The sequence below is a fragment of the Pan troglodytes genome, chromosome 16 (assembly GCF_028858775.2).
Source record: "Pan troglodytes isolate AG18354 chromosome 16, NHGRI_mPanTro3-v2.0_pri, whole genome shotgun sequence".
Classification (NCBI taxonomy): Eukaryota; Metazoa; Chordata; class Mammalia; order Primates; family Hominidae; genus Pan; species Pan troglodytes.
The window spans coordinates 71,539,889-71,555,433 of record NC_072414.2 but is presented as its reverse complement, the minus strand read 5'-3'; the positions used below and the strand labels follow the sequence as shown (position 1 = coordinate 71,555,433).

At 40.4% G+C, this 15,545-nt stretch overlaps 1 long non-coding RNA gene and 2 pseudogenes across 1 annotated transcript in view; all 3 read left to right on the top strand.

The window, feature by feature from the left end:
• Positions 1-15,545, top strand: part of LOC104002394 (uncharacterized) — a 336,523-nt gene that overhangs the window by 219,955 nt on the left and 101,023 nt on the right. The window lies entirely within an intron of this gene.
• Positions 5,849-6,006, top strand: LOC112205713 (U2 spliceosomal RNA; annotated as a pseudogene).
• The window catches only part of LOC100609426 (transcription factor Dp-1-like), a 39,169-nt pseudogene continuing 35,506 nt past the window's right edge, over positions 11,883-15,545 (top strand).

The window sequence follows — 15,545 nt, the reverse complement described above, 5'->3', positions numbered from 1 at the left end:
GAGCAAAGAAAGCAGGATCTTCTTGTGAAATTGTTTGTCCTTCCTTCTTCCATCCCTCCATCCCTTCTTCCTTTCTTTCTTCCTTCCCTCCTCTCTCCGTTCAGAAATTAGTGAGCCTTTTTATCATGTGCCTGGTCCTTGCCAGGCTGTGGGAATATACAGATAACCATTTCTATCCCCGGAAGCTTATGTACAATCTAATAGGGAGCCAGATAAGTCAACAGAGAATACAGAGCATAGGTGTTAGCAGTTGTGTCTTCACTTGTAAAGCAGGTGGGCTCAGAGGGCTACAATGAGGGCTCACTGAGACAACATCCATCAGGTTAGTGATAGCATGGTGCATGGCTCATAGCACTCAATAAATGTTGGCTACTGTTATGTTTATTCCTCATCTCCTTAGTGCTGGTGAACACACAGCAGAGGAGAGGTGAATGCTCCAGGAAATCAGTGAAGGCTTCCCATCCAGGAGCATGGGAGGATGAGTGGGCCTTCCCTGGGTGGAGAAGGGGCACGAGGGTCCCAGCCAGGAGGCCGGATGCTTGAGACTGTGTTCAGTGAATGACAAGGGACATCGAGGTAGAGGAGGGAAAGGGGTACAGGACAGGAATAAGATAATACAGGGTCAAATTGTAAAGTGATAGCCTGGATGCTGAAGGAACAATGGAGGTTTTGAAACCGGGAAAGCATGACTGGATTTTTGGAAAGTTAGCAGTGATGATAGCACAGAGCATGGATTAGATAAATTGTAAAAAGTCTCATTTGGGGCCCTTTTGATAGGGCAAGGTGTGAGAAGAGGAGGACCTTCGCCAAGGTTGCATTAAGAAGATGGAAAACAGAGACTAGACTGGTGAGATACTGAAGAGTAGAATTGTAGGAAAGTGATTACTGATTGAATTCTGGAGGGGAAGGAAAAAGGAATGGTTGAGTATATTCATAGGGTATTTGGATGCATGATGGTCTCACTAGCCCAAGCTAGGCAGTGAGAGAGGAGGAAGAAGCATAGGAGGGGATGGTTTCAGTTTGGACAAGGGTGCCGGTGCTTGTGGGACATCCAGGTGGAGATGGGGTGAGGATTGGAGACACTGCCTGGGGGCTTGTCAGTAGGGGCTACTGGAAGTCCTGGTCACTTGAGGAAATGTACAGAGAAGGTGGATGGCAGACAAACGATTGGGTTGTTCAAAAAGAAGAGAATCCCGGCTAGGAGTCTAAGGAAGGGTTGATGTAGAGAGGGAGGGAAGGGGGACAAGAGGACAGGTGTGATCACCTGTGCCCAGGAGCACAAAAGGGCAAGTGGAATGAAGACTAAAAAGAGACGACATTTGGTGTCTGCGGTGCTTTCAGACAAGCCCGCATCCTGGATAGATACGAACAAGTACTAGTGACTCATCCGACTTTACTTTTCTAAAATTCCTTATTAGTCAACACAAGTTTTGTTGACTACAATATAGCTCCTTTGCTTGGCCCGATAGGTGTTTCAACAAAGATTGAACACTGAGATCTTACCATTTCCAGCCTGACAGCTTATCTTCCTTCAGGCCCGTTATTAAGACTTCAGAAGCTCCTCCATCCATCCAGGAACACACTGATATCGCTTTAGGTGGTTTCCATGGAAACTAATCTCTTTGATTTGTTAATCATTTCTCTCCGTGCTAATGTCAGCAAGTGACCAGTTCTCACCCTGTCTCCTCACTCTAGCCCTGATCCATATGGATTAGGATGCAGCTATTGGGGGAACCTGGCCATCCCTGACTGTGAAGTTAGCCATCTCTTCTATACTATGTGTGGTTTTGCAGGGTAGAGAGAAAATAGTCTCTATCTAGACATCATCTAAGAGGGCAGTGCAGTTTGGTTTTAAATCCTTGCCATCCTACCTTTGGCACATGGTATGTTTGGCAAGTTACCAAACCACCACATCTTCATCTATGAAGCGGAGATAAATCCTAACTCATAGGACTATTGGGGGGATTAAATGAGGTGAGATATTAAAAGTAGAGCAACAATGGTTTGCAATTGCTGGTATTGTCATTACTACTGTTCTAGGAATGGTTAACTTTTGAAGGAGGCAGTTGATCTCATTCCCAGTATCTTCCTGAGGCGCCCTGTTCTGTGACTTAAGGCTTTTACTTTGCAACAGGGAGGAGGGAGGGAAACCCACATACATTTGCGTGGGGCTGTGATTATAAATACTATAAGGGATAATAAGCCTTGGACAAGTTTTTAAAGTGAACATGTAGCCTGGGCTCCTGTTTCCTGCTCAGGAAGGAGAAGTGTCTCAGTTTCCTGTTGGCTGCACCTTCCCCTCTGCCCCACCCAGGGACCTAGAGATTAGGCATCCTCCCTTCCTCCCCACTTCTCCCTCTCCCTCCTTCCTTCACTCCTTCCTCTTTTCCCTTTCTCCTACACCATCTCCCTTTCAGGTATCTGTTATAGAGAATATAGGCAAATCACTGACCCATTGTGCATGTTCAGTTGAGAAACATTGCTTTTTTTTTTTTTTTTTTTTTACTGTTTCTTTTTGAGACTGAACAATTGATGATTGACTGCCCATCCTTCTTTGGTGAATTCTTTGGTCTTGTCTTTTGCCCAATTGACTTGCTATTTAGGATGTTAGTTTTTTCTTGGTAATCATTTTGCAGTTGTTTTAGTAAGAATATTTTCTGGCATGTTTTTCAAAACTTGTCCCTGTTTGCTTTTAAATGGGCAATACAAACATGTACAAAATGCAAAATATTCAAAAGGCTTCATAGTGAAATAAAAGGCTCTCTCCATCCCCTGGCCCCATCACCCATTGTCCCTTTCCAGAGGCTGCTACAGGCACACCTCACAGATATTACAGATTTGCTTCCCAACACCGCAATAAAGTGAATGTCATAATAAAGCAAGTCACATGAATTTTGTGGTTTCCTAGTGCATGTAAAAGTTATGTTTACACTATAATGTAGTCTATCAAGTGTGCAATAACATTATATCTAAAAACGTACACATATTGATTAAGAAATACCTTATTACTAAAATATGCTAATGATCATCTGAGCCTTTGGCAAGTCGTAATCTCTTTTGTTGGCAGAGGGTTTTGCCTTGACGTTGATGACTACTGACTGATCAGGTTGGTGGTTGCTGAAGTTTGGGGTGTCTGTGGCAATATCTTAAAATAAGATAACACTGGCCAGGTGTGGTGGCTCACGCCTGTAATCCCAGCCCTTTGGGAGGCCGAGGCGGGTGGATTGCCTGAGGTTGAGAGTTCGAGACCAACCTGGCCAGCATGGTGAAACCCTGTCTCTACTGAAAACACAAAAATTAGCTGGGCATGGTTGCAGTGAGCCAAGATTGTGCCATTGCACTCCAGCCTGGGCAACAAGAGTGAGACTCTACCTTAAAAAAAAAAAAAAAAAAAGATAACATGGATGTTTGCTACATCAATTGGCTCCTCTTTTATGAAAGAGCTCTCTGTAGCATGCAATGCTGTTTGACAGCATTTTACCCAAAGTAGAACTTTCAAAATTAGACTCATTCCTCTCAAACCCTGCTGCAGCTTTATCAACTAAATCCTTTGCTGTCATTTCAACAGTGTTCACAGCATCTTCACCAGGAATAGTTTCCATCTCAAGGAACCACTTTCTTTGCTCATTCATTCATTCATAAGAGGAAACTCTTCATTCATTTAAGTTGTATCATGAGATTGTAGCAATTCAGTTTCATCTTTGGGCTTTACTTTTAATTCTAGTTTTCTTGCTATTTCTACCACATGTGCAGTTATTACCTCCACTGAAGTCTTGAACCCTTCAAAGTCATTCATGAGGACTGGAATAAACTTTTTCAAAACTCCTGTTAATATTGATATTTTGGTCTCCTCCCTTGAATTACAAATGTTCTTAATGGCATCTATGGCATTAATTAATCTATCAATGGCAGCTATATAGCCTTACAAAATATGTTTCTTAAATAATAAGACTTGAAATTACTTTTTGACCCATGGATTGTAGAATGGATATCGTGTTAGCAGGCATGAAAACAACATTGCTCTCCTTGCACATCTCCATCAGAGCTCTTGGGTGACCAAGTGCATTGTCAATGAGCAGTAATATTTTGAAAGAAATTTTTTTTTTTGTAGGCAGTAGGTCTCAACAGTGGGCTAAAAATATTCAGTCAACCATGCTGTAAACAGCTGTGCCATCAGCCAGGCTTTGTTCTTCCATTTATAGAGCACAGACAGAGCAGGTTCAGCCTGATTCTAAAGGGCCCTGGGATTTTCAGGATGGTAAATGAGCATTGACTTCAACTTACAGTCACCAGCTGCATACCCCTAACAAGAAAGGCAGCCTGTCCTTTGAAGCTTTAAAACTAGGCATTGCGTTCTCCTTCTAGCTATGAATGTCATCCTAGATGGCATCTTCTTCCAATATAAGGCTATTTCATCTACATTGAAAATCTGCTGTTTAGTGTGGCCACCTTCATCAATGATATTGGCTAGATTTTTCTGGATAACTTTCTGTAGCTTCTACATCAGCACTTGCTGCTTCATCTTGTACTTTTATGAAGTCAGCTTCTTTCCTTAAACCTCACGGGCTAACCTCTGGTAGCTTCCAACTTTTCTTCTGCAGCTTCCTTACCTATCTCAGCCTCCACAGAATTGAAGAGAGTTAGTGCTTTACTCTGGATTAGGCTTTGACTTGAGGGAATATTGTGGCTAGTTTTATCTATCTAAACTATTAGAAGCTTCTCCATAGCAGCAATAAGGCTGTTTCACTTTCTTATTGTGTAAGTGTTCACTGGAGTAGCACTTTTAATTTCCTTTAAAACCTTTTCCTTTGCATTCACAATATGATTAACTGTTAGACACAAGAGGTGTAGTTTATGGCCTGTCTTGGCTTTTGACATGCCTTCCTCACTAAGCTTAATCATTTCTAGCTTTTGATTTGGTGTGGGAGATGTGCAACTCTTCCTTTTTACTTGAACACTTAGAGGCCACTGTAGAGCTATTAAGTGGACTAATTTCAATATTGTCATGTCTCAGAGAACGGTGAGGTCCCGGGAAAGGGAAAGAGACAGAGAACAAACAGGTTGTTGGTGGAGCTGTCAGAACACACACACAACATTTATTGATTAAGTTTGCTCTCTTAGATGGGCATGGCTTGTGGTGCCCGAAAACAATTACAATAGTAACATTTAAAAGATTACAGGTCACCAGTCACCATAGCAGATATAATAATAATAAAAAAGTTTGAAATATTATGAGAATTACCAAAATATGACACAGAGACATGAGTGAGCACATGCTGTAGGAAAAATAATGCTGATAGACTTGCTTGACACAGGGTTGACACAAACTTTCAATTTGTAAAGATGCAGTATTTGAGAAGCACAATAAAATGCAGCAAAACAAGGTATGCTTGTACTTAATATCAGAATCTTGTGTATCCTGCCTGATATATTGCATGCATATACAGATTGTAAGAATATACATATATATGTAGGAGTCTATATATTACCATATTTATATATATGGTAATTTATATAAATTTGTTTACATCTAGCTTTTTCACTTAATATCTAGCAGACCATTTTATATAAATTTTTATAGAGCTGCTTTATTATTTATAATGACTGTATACTTTTCCATCCTATGTTTGGACTATATTTAACCATCAAATATCGATGAACATTTAAATTGTTTCTAATATTTTCTATCACAGCACGGCTGCAATGAATATATTTATAATACATGGGTTTATCTATAGAATATATAATCTGGAAGTGAAATAATTAAGTTAAAGTTTCATAGATATGATAAGATTACCTTTTATGGAGGTGATATGAACTTACACTCCCTACAGAAGTGTTTAAGAGTATCGCTTCTTGGCCTCTTGGCTAAGATCAAGTGTAGTATCTGTTCTTATCAGAAGTGTTTAAGAGTATCTCTTTCTCTACAGTTTTTCCAAAGTTGAATTTCATCAAACTTTTTGATACTTATCAACCTGATATGTACATTTTTAAAACTCAGCATAAGTTCTAATTACACTGTTCTTGTTATAAAAAAGGTTGACTTTTTTTTCATGTGAAGAAAATCCATTTCTTTTTCTGTTTTGGGAAAATACGTCTTCATATACTTTGTCCATTTTCCTGTTAAAGCATTCCACTTCTTATTGATTTGTATAGCTCTTTACCTATATTGGTGAATTTACCCAGTTGTGATATAAATTGAAAATATTTCTTCATAGTTTATTGCTTGTCTTTTTTAATGTTCTTGTCATGCAGAAAACTTTTTATATCTAATTTATTACATTGATCCCATATTTTCCTTTGATAAGTTTTAGGTTTTGTGTTACAGTTAGAAAGATATCTGCTTTCTGAAATTATTTTTAAACTCTCATTTTTGTGGTGTTTAATAATTATACATATATATTTATATTTGATCTGCTTGGCAAATAATCTGTCTTTTCTGCACTTCTTCTAAACACTGCTTTTATTATATGCTAAATTTTTGAATAAATTTGTGTCAATTTATGTACTCTATTCATTTCCTTTGACCTGTCTGTGGATTCATGCCTCAGTACCATACATTTTTATTTACTATAGCATGATAATATCTTTCAATATCTGGCAGAGCTTCTTTCTTCTCCTGCAGTAGCAGGAGTTGGGTGTCCATGGCGTACAATCTTAAAGGATTTTTAATACAGATATTCAGATCTATTAGGATAGAGTTTAAAGTGTTATTCTTTATTTTCTTCCTCATCTGTAGCTAGATATCTATTCTTAGTCCTAATTTTGAATAGTCACTTGCTTTTCCTGAAGTTTTGCATAGTTTATGGGTTTAATGAAAAAAGCAGCCTCTGGATGAATTATCAATTTTATATATTTTTTTACTGATCATTAATTTTTGTTTATATCATTATTTTTCCTCCTCTTTTCCTTCATTTTTTCTCTGTAATATATGTAATTTACTTAATTTATATTTATTTTTTCTTATTTGGTAATAAATACCCTTAATGCAATAACTCAGTTTTTGATTACTGCAGAGGTATTGATACGTAGCCTCCTCATCTTCATTTTTGTAACCATTTAATAATTACTCTTTTGATTTTTTTCTTTTACCCTAGAATTATTTGGGATACTGTTTTTTTCATATTTTCAAGTGGATGGATTTTTAAAATAAAAATTTTATTTGACTTAAGAAATGAGTCCATGTAGTTTCTATTTTGGAGAGATTTTTAACTAAAATTTTCTTTGTCATCCAATATAGGCCATATATTGGTACCAAAACAAAGTGTAAGCTTTCTAGGGCCCAGATTATAATGTAAATGTGTTAAGTCTGTATTACTAACTTTATTATTTAAGTCTTTTATATTCTTATTATATACTTTCCTCATTTTTGAAGCATTAAAGAAGTATTGACCTCTCTCATTGCTATGCCTTTCATTTCTTTCTATTCAAAAATATATTTTGATGCAATCTTATTTGTTAACAATGCAATCTATTAAATATTCATGCCTTTATGAATTAGACTTCACAACAGAAAATTACAATTTCTTCTTTCTCTATGTTTTACCCATGAAGTCTGCGTTTGCTGATATTGATATTGCAACACCTGTTTTTCTTCATGTTTTTCAGGTATATCTTTGTACAACCTTAACTTTAGCATCTCAGCATCTCTTTTAAAAATTATCATTATGCCCTAGCTCTTGGAAGTTTATCTTGTTGTTGTTGCTAGTGTAACAAACCCTCAGTCTTCTTATTTTTTAATGGAGATGATAATAGTAGTACCTGTCTCAAAGGGTTGTTGGAAGGACTAAGTAAGATCATGCACGGCAAGTGCTAAGCACAGTCTTGTTATTATTATTAATCCCAGAGTGATAAAAATCATACATTTTCTCTTTCTCTTTCTCTCTCTCTCTCAAGTTTTGCCCTTGTCGCCAAGGCTAGAGTGGAATAGTGCCATCTCAGCTCACTGCAACTTCCACCTCCTGGGTTCAAGTGATTCTCCTGCCTCAGCCTCCCGAGTAGCTGGGATTACAGGTGGCCGCCACCATGCCCAGCTAATTTTTGTATTTTTAGTAGAGATGGGGTTTCACCATGTTGGCCAGGCTGGTCTCGAGCTCCTGACCTCAGGTGACCCACCCGCCTTGGCCTCTCAAAGTTCTGGGATTACAGGTGTGAGCCACTGCTCCCAGCCCATTGTTTTTTTTTGTTTTTTTTTTGTAAATTAAGTTTTCTTCGGTTATACTTTAAACCATAGGTTGCCTTGTTAACTAATAAAGCTTGATTTTAAACGAACAGAAAATATACAGCTATTTGTTAAGTTTAATTATGGCCATTCTTGTACTGAACAGGGAATGGGGCAAGATTTCCCTCTCAGACTTTGGGATTCTAAGCCCACAGTGACCTGCAGTGACAAGGGGCAGCCAGGCATCAGGCATAGTGGTTAAAGCGAGCTCCGCAGCCAGCCCACCGCCTCCAGGGCCCAGCTCCACCCCCGCCTGCTCCCTAGCTGGCCAAGAGAGCTCAGATGAATTCCTTGACCTCCCCACCTCCACACTCTTATCTGTGAAATGGGGATATTAACAGCAACTTTCTCATAGTTGTGTTGTGAAGATGAAATGAATGAATACATGCAAAGCACTTAAATACCTGGCCAGTCGTGAATGCTAGGTAAACAGGTGAGCTGGTAGCAGCTATTACTCATGCTCTGCTCTCCTCCCCTTCTCCGTCAGCACTGTCCAAGCTACTCTTCACTTGTATACCAATTAGTTTTCATTAATTTGATTAAGTACAAGAAGTATTTTCAGAGTACCTACTGTGTTTCAGACACTGTGCTGCTACTTGTAGGAAGTGCAATATCTATCACAGGAGACAGACGTATAAATATAATAATGATAAGGCAGTGTAAATAGTAATTTAATAAAAACTTCAAACAATAAAATAATAGTAATAAGTCAGTGTAGAGTATAACAGTGGGAAGATAAGTTGGGGGCAGAGGAGGCATAGAGAAGGGGCAGTTGCTTCTCTCTGGGGTAGGGAAAGGGAAGGCTCTGAAGAAGAAGGGAGCCCAGAAATGGATCTTGAGCTGGGTCTGAGCTGGAGTCTTAGGTGAGGAAACAGCAGGCAGGAAGGCATGGTGACCTAAAATAACATGGCATTCCCACACCCATCTCTGCATGCGGCCTCTTGTCCTCCACTTGGGAACATCTCCCCATGTTGTTTGCCTCCCTGAGGAAATGTCCCTTCTCCTTCCGAAGTCCTGCTCAAGTCCTACTTTCTCCAAGAGTCCTGTGCCCAGCATCCGACTCACTCTGACTCGCTCTGATTCGCTCGTGCTGTGACCACGCCTCTGTGTCTCCCCTCTCCCTGCTCCCAGGTGGCTGCACAGTGCTGGGCACATGGTAAGTGCATGTTGATGGATAAAATGATTACCAAAACCATTAAATGACTAATGCTTTATCCCAACACCATGACTGTGAGAGCCCGTTTCCCACTGAAATTCCCATTGGTCTTTGAAGAGAGGAGATCAGGGTGATTTGTCTTTTCCTAGCTCATACTACATGTCCCTTTTACACGATTCTCTCAGGAATCCCAGGGAACATAAGGGACCTGGCTTGAGACTACAAAATGGCTGAGAAACAAAGAGGAGAGAGGTGTAGAAACCTGGCGAATACAGCCCTTGTCGCTGAAATGTCAGACCCACTGAAGTCGAGCCCATTAATCTTGTTTTATTGCAAGATTCAAAATCACCATGCTATGGCAGCCACAAAATTGATAGATGAGTTTCCCCGCGTTCACCCAGTACCTTGGCTGCCTGGGAAACCAGACCCCAGATGAACAAGGAGAGGAAATTAAAACCGCCCTTGGAGGTTTTTCAGTAACTGCTGCTAGAGAAAGACGGGGCATTCACGGTCTCTGGCCGCCAAGCTGCTTACGCTTGGATTTTACTGCGTTTTTTATAAGCAAATCAAAGAAATAGCAATGCTGAAACCATCGCGGTAAATCTTAAGGAGCTTCCTGCTCCAGTGAGGGGCAGGAGTGGCCACAACCTGGCTGTCCTGTTGCTTAAGGCCACGGGGCTGTGATCTTGTTTGGCTTTTTGTTAATGACATAGGTGAAAAATAGAAATGCCTGGTTGTTTTAATTTGGGGTTCTTGGATCACTGGGGAGCTGAAACCTTTTTCCATACGTCAGTTTTCTAGTTGGATTCCATCTTTTGTAAATAGCCATTTTCCTTCTGTCTCTAATATAATTAATGATTCAGTTCAGCAGTTCCGCATTTATTGTGGGTCTAGCACATTCAGTGATACATGGAGGTGAGTTATGTATGTCCCATTTCCTAACACAGTACGGGGGAGAGAGAGAGAGTAGGAGGGAGAAAGGGAAACAGAATGTCACTTCACTTTGCTGCAATGTGGCTAAGGATGCTTCCAGAATGTTTTCCCTGGTTTTATTTGCTTTTTTCAAAAAAATTTTTGGAGAACAGAGATGTTTCTATTCTTTTAATATTACAAATTACCTATCTTTTTGTAATTACTTCCATCACTTTTTAAATACTCACTTCTGTTTCATTTTAACTTTCTGTGCTCAATTTTTTTTTAAAATCCCAAATCTGGCTGAAATTTATTTCCATGTTAGATTTGTATGAGTTATAGGTGTTCCTTCTTTTTCTGAATTACTTTGATTTTGCAAACATTATATTGACTAATTCTTCCCTTTTCTATGCTTTTTTTGATAGCTCTTTTGTTTGTTATACATAAAATTCCCACACATACACACACAGAGATTATAATATTTGTTTCCTTTGTGCCAGTATGCTACTCTTTATTGTTGTTGATTTTCAATACATTTCAGTATCTGGCAGAGCTAGCACATCCCAGAATTTTTTTGTAGTCTATCTTATTTATTCTTTCTTTTAACTATTAGGGATTTTTTTCCAGTTCCAAGAAAACATCCAGAGAAATTATTTTTGACCTTATATTCAGTCTATAGATTTATTTAGGTAAACCAATATGTTTATAATATGATGTTAGGAATAATGCTGAAAATCCTAAGGAAATTGAACACTCGAACAAAGGATTCTTAGCAAAGCACTTTTACTTCTGCGCAGAGGGATGCCTCCTTGGCCAGTCACCATGAAAGCACACCTGAACAAAGGGACACGAGAGCCTTTATTCCTGACACAAGTCCTGCCCCTGTACACTTTCCCCATTGGCCGGGGTCGGGTTGTACAATCTAAACTAATCCCGATTGGCTAAACATTTGATTTTTTTTAGGTAAGGTGGGCACGGAAAAGAAAGTGGAGAGGAAGGGGAAGAGGTGTCTGTAATGAGCTAGAAAGCTAGTCCTCTTTCCAAATGAGGAAAGGTTGTGAGCTGGTACTGATAACGCCTGGTACTGTGGTGTGCCTGGGCATCTAACAAAAGCAAAAAGGAAAAAAGAAGAAAAAGGGAGGGGGTACTATGAATTAAATAATAAAAGATTGATCAGATTATTTGAAGAGAAACCTCATCATATCCCACAATAACATGAATAGCACCATCCAGGAATGAATTATATTTTACTTTCATTCAAATTTCTTGTAATTTGTCCCAAAGTTTGATGCTTTGTTTATAAAGCCACTTACATGAAATATATGTTTAGTATAATAATTTGTACATTTTGCTATAATTTAGATGAGATTTATTTACATTTTAGTAACGTGCAAGGAAATTATTATTTTATTTATATGTATATCTTGTATCTGATTAATTTACTACACTTAAAAAATTAATTCTGGAGGTTTTCAGTTAAAACTTGCTTTTGGCGCCGCTCGGCCCAGGGCAGGGACCTCGCCAGGGCCGGGACCGCCCGGCCTGGCCCCGGCCCGCACCTCCCCGCGCCACCCCGTGCCCCGCACAGCACTCTCTCCGCACCCCCGCCCGCGCGCCCGGACCGGGCAGCCAGAAAAATCATTTTTCTTCTCTGGGAAGGTGAACATTTGTAGCATTGATTTCCCGGATCTGGTAACATGGCAAAAGATGCCGGTCTAATTGAAGCCAATGGAGACCTCAAGGTCCTCATAGACCAGAACCTTAGTCCTGGAAAAGGCGTGGTGTCCCTCGTGGCCGTTCACCCCTCCACCGTCAACCCGCTCGGGGAGCAGCTCTTGGCAAAAACCTCTGGACAGTCCAATGTCAACATTGCCCAGCAAGTGGTAATTGGAAAACCTCAGAGACCGGCAGCGTCAAACGCCCTGGCAGTAGGAAGCCCACACACCCCAGCACTCACTTTGCCTCTCAGAACCAGCCTTCCGACTCCTCACCTTGGTCTGCCGGGAAGCGCAACAGAAAAGGAGAGGAGAATGGCAAGGGCCTGCGGCATTTCTCCATGAAGGTCTGCGAGAAGGTGCAGAGGAAAGGGACCACTTCCTACAACCAAGTGGCGGATGAGCTGGTTGCGGAGTTCAGTGCTGCCGACAAGCACATCTTACCAAACGAGTCAGCTTATGACCAGAACGTAAGACGGCGCGTCTACGATGCCTTAAACGTGCTGAGGGCCGTGAGCATCATCTCCAAGGAGAAAAAGGAGATCAAGTGGATTGGTCTGCCCACCAACTCGGCTTAGGAATGTCAGAACTTAGAGGTGGAAAGACAGAGGAGACTTGAAAGAATAAAACAGAAACAGTCTCAACTTCAAAACTTATTCTACAGCAAATTGCCTTCAAGAACCTGGTGCAGAGAAACCGGCACGCGGAGCGGCAGGCCAGCCAGCCGCCGCCAGCCAACTCGGTCATCCACCTGCCCTTCATCATCATCAACACCAGCAAGAAGACGGTCATCGACTGCAGCATCTCCAACGACAAATTCGACTATCTGTTTAATTTTGACAACACATTTCAAATCCACGATGACATAGAAGTGCTGAAGCGGGTGGAGTCCGGGAGCTTCTCTGCTGAGGACCTTAAAATGGCCAGAAGTCTGGTCCCAAAGACTCTGGAGCGGTACGTGACAGAAATGGCTCAGGGAACTGTGGGAGGCGTGTTCATCACGATGGCAGGTTCCACGTCGAACGGCACGAGGTTCTCTGCCAGTGACCTGACCAATGGTGCAGATGAGACGCTGGCCACAAAGTTCCAATGGGTCTCAGTACAGCAGCTCCAGGGTGGAGACCCCGGTGTCTTACGTCGGAGGGGACGACGAGGAGGATAATGACGTCAAAGAGAATGAGGAGGACGACTGACGTCCTCCCCACTTCAAATTCAGCTTCAGGAAAACGTTTAGGGAAAAGATTTTTTTTTTTTAATGTGGGTTTTCTGTTTCCTTTTGGCCTACTCCCAAGAAAATATTGGTAAGCTATTGAATTTAGATATGCACCTCTGATAAGCAAGGATTGTTTCCCCTAGGATTAGGATGTGCTGTGGATGTGTGTTTTGATCCAGTGTGCAGATGCAGAGCGTTTATTTACTTTTTTAGGATTTTGTTTTCATTTTCTGTTTTTCTTTAAGTGCGGAGTTCATTTTTGCCCCTGAACAGTTTTTGCTGAGTTTGCTGAAGAAATTGTATTTCATCCACATCCATGAAAATGAAACGCCCTCCTGTTGTGGATGGTGAGCACCTGATGCCTTTTATTTGCCGTGAGTTTGGACGGCGCCCCCGCTGGCAGATGGCCAGACTCTGTGGAGTTTGTTCAGTGGTATGGTGTCCAAGCAAACAGCAGAATTCGACTTTCTAAACAGCCCCAAGCAAACAGCAGAATTCGACTTTTTATTATTATTATTATTATTATTATTATTATTATACTTTTAAGTTCTGGGGTACATGTGCACAACGTGCAGGTATGTTACATATGTTTTACATATGTATACATGTGCCATGTTGGTGTGCTGCACCCATTAACTCATCATTTACATTAGGTATATCTCCTAATGCTATCCCCCGCTTCCCCCACTCCATGACAGGCCCCGGTGTGTGATGTTCCCTTTCCTGTGTCCAAGTGTTCTCATTGTTCAATTCCCACCTATGAGTGAGAACATGTGGTGTTTGCTTTTTTGTCTTTGCCATAGTTTGCTGAGAATGATGGTTTCCAGCTTCATCCATGTCCCTACAAAGGACATGAACTCATCCTTTTTTATGGCTGCATAGTATTCCATGGTGTACATGTGCCACATTTTCTTAATCCAGTCTATCATTGATGGACATTTGGGTTGGTTCCAAGTCTTTGCTATTGTGAATAGTGCCGCAATAAACATACGTGTGCATGTGTCTTTATAGCAGCATGATTTATAATCCTTTGGGTATATACCCAGTAATGGGATGGCTGGGTCAAATGGTATTTCCAGTTCTAGATCCGTGAGGAGTCGCCACACTGACTTCCACAAAGGTTGAACTAGTTTACAGTCCCACCAACAGTGTAAAAGTGTTCCTATTTCTCCACATCCTCTCCAGCACCTGTTGTTTCCTGACTTTTTAATGATTGCCATTCTAACTGGTGTGAGATGGTATCTCATTGTGATTTTGATTTGCATTTCTCTGATGGCCAGTGATGATGAGCATTTTTTCATGTGTCTTTTGGCTGTATAAATGTCTTCTTTTGAGAAGTGTCTGTTCATATCCTTCACCCACTTTTTGATGGGGTTGTTTTTTTCTTGTAAATTTGTTAAAGTTCATATGGAACCAAAAGAGAGCCCGCATTGCCAAGTCAATCCTAAACCAAAAGAACAAAGCTGGAGGCATCACGCTACCTGACTTCAAACTATACTACAAGGCTACAGTAACCAAAACAGCATGGTACTGGTACCAAAACAGAGATATAGACCAATGGAACAGAACAGAGCCCTCAGAAATAATACCACACATCTACAACCATCTGATCTTTGACAAACCTGACAAAAACAAGCAATGGGGAAAGGATTCCCTATTTAATAAATGGTGCTGGGAGAACTGGCTAGCCATATGTAGAAAGCTGAAACTGGATCCCTTCCTTACACCTTAGACAAAAATTAATTCAAGATGGATTAAAGACTTAAATGTTAGACCTAAAACCATAAAAACCCTAGAAGAAAACCTAGGCAATACCATTCAGGACATAGGCACAGGCAAGGACTTCATGTCTAAAACACAAAAAGCAATGGCAACAAAAGCCAAAATTGACAAATGGGATCTAATTAAACTAAAGAGCTTCTGTACAGCAAAAGAAACTACCATCAGACTGAACAGAATTTGACTTTCTAAACAGCCCCAAGCAAACAGCAGAATTCGACTTTCTAAATAATCAACACCATCAACCTTATTGACTTTATTGTCCCTTAAATTATATTGGCTGTTGTGATTCCATCATGTTTATACACTCTTTTCCCTCTCTATTTTGCAGCAACAAATTGCAAAGTGTTTTTGTTTGTTTTTGTTTGGTTAAAGCTTATTGCCATGCTGGTGCGGCTATGGAGACTATCTGGAAGGCTTGGAATGGTTTATTGCTTATGGTAAAATTTGCCTGATTTCTTACAGGCAGTGTTCGGAAACTTTTTATTATATAGTTGTTTACATACTTATAATTCTCTCACTTAAAGACATGTACTGAAACAAATGTAT